Source organism: Dromaius novaehollandiae, chromosome 7 (genome assembly GCF_036370855.1).
Source record: "Dromaius novaehollandiae isolate bDroNov1 chromosome 7, bDroNov1.hap1, whole genome shotgun sequence".
Lineage (NCBI taxonomy): Eukaryota > Metazoa > Chordata > Aves > Casuariiformes > Dromaiidae > Dromaius > Dromaius novaehollandiae.
The window spans coordinates 41338523-41340019 of NC_088104.1; the positions used below are offsets into that span (position 1 = coordinate 41338523).

A 1497-nucleotide genomic window follows, 5' to 3' on the forward strand; every position below is an offset into this window, starting at 1 on the left:
TGCCCAAATCCCTTAGACATTTTTGTACATCACAGCCAGAAATTATTACATAAATACCTGATAGAGGCCGTATGTACTGTCTAGTTGTTCTAGCATTAACATTTTCTGTTTTAACCACTTGCTTAACTGCAAGTGTTGAGGAGAATCTCCTTCAGACTTCACTCACGCACTCTTTGTCCACTCAGTGGAGTCTTCCTGACGGATGCGAGATCTTCCCTTTCTGCAAGAGAAAAATGCAATGGGATTTTATCCCCAAAGGGTTGCAGCCACATGCTGCGCCTGTGGGTGACTCTCCAAACAAACCCACCAAGATTGGTTGCTTTTCCTAAATTGGCTGTTTCTTTTATCAGCATGATGTTTAGCCTAGGTGCAATTTTTCGAACGTGCCTGGGCCAGTGCTTGACCCCCTGACTGCCAGTTGCTGAACTGCCCCGCGCTTGACTGCCACTGCCTGAATCCTGGCTCATAGAGAAGAGGCACTTGAGGCTTCCTTGGCACATCCCTGTGCTTGTGCCCAGCCCTTCCTGAACAGCTGAGACCTAGCTGAAGAGCCACCGCTCTTCTGTGCCCACGGGACCTTGGTGGAGAGCCCTCCCCGGGTTCAGGGCGACTCACGGGGCTTCAAACCCTCACTCTGCTCTGCCTGCTTGTCAGCTACCCCCAGACACAGTGCCCCGCGCTACCAGCCCACACCCAGGCTCTCGCGGGCCACAGACTCCCTCCGGAAACCTTCAGCCATGGGAGGGAGCATCACGCTGCACGTTACCTGGAGCATGCTCAGCACCTGCCTGGAGTTGGATCCCTGGAGCTGCCACACACCTGCCATCACTTCTGTCGCAAGACAAGATTTCTGTAAATCTCGTGAAGTAAAAACAAGCTTAGTCTAACAAACTGCTAACATAAGAAACTGTCTCCATTTGGAGAGAGACTCCTTGATAACTACCTAACACTTCAGCTTAGTTGCAGGGTCTGTTCTGCATTTCATTCACCTAGCGCAGCTGACAAAGTGATTTCATAGCTGTCAGAGCTGGGGTCTGATGCCTTAGATAAGCCACATCCCCTGGGCACTGCTTCCCCAGACATCTCTAATTCAAGGCATTCGCACGCTTATTGACAGATGTGGGTCACCTCAGCTGACACCCCAACTTCATGGATACAGCTTTGGGGGGACGAACTGTTCTGGGTACTCAGGACCCTGCTCATCTGTGAGAATCTAACTTCAGAATGGAAACTAAACTACTTTCATCTTTCTCCCTAATTAAACTTTTTCTTCCCACTAAATGCACAGGAAGGTGCAAGCACGCAGGGTGGGGAAATCCACATTGCCCTTCTGCTCTGCCAGTTTCTACCCTTGCTCCTTCTCTCCTGTCTGGAGAGAGAGTACAGTTATTAGCACTCTGATCTTCCTCTAAATCTGTCAGCCTTGTGATTTTTTAAAATATTTTAGAGTTGCACTGCTCCTGATATATTTTGTGTGATAGGCTCAACAGCTAGATG

At 49.4% G+C, this 1497-nt stretch overlaps 1 long non-coding RNA gene across 1 annotated transcript; it reads right to left on the reverse strand.

Annotated features, from left to right (window-relative positions):
• On the reverse strand, positions 1-819 carry LOC112979714 (uncharacterized). The gene is made up of 2 exons (XR_003258259.2): positions 767-819; positions 1-220 (listed from the first exon to the last, which is right to left on the reverse strand). It is a non-coding gene; the product is annotated as an uncharacterized LOC112979714 (long non-coding RNA).
• Positions 820-1497: the final 678 nt, after the last annotated feature.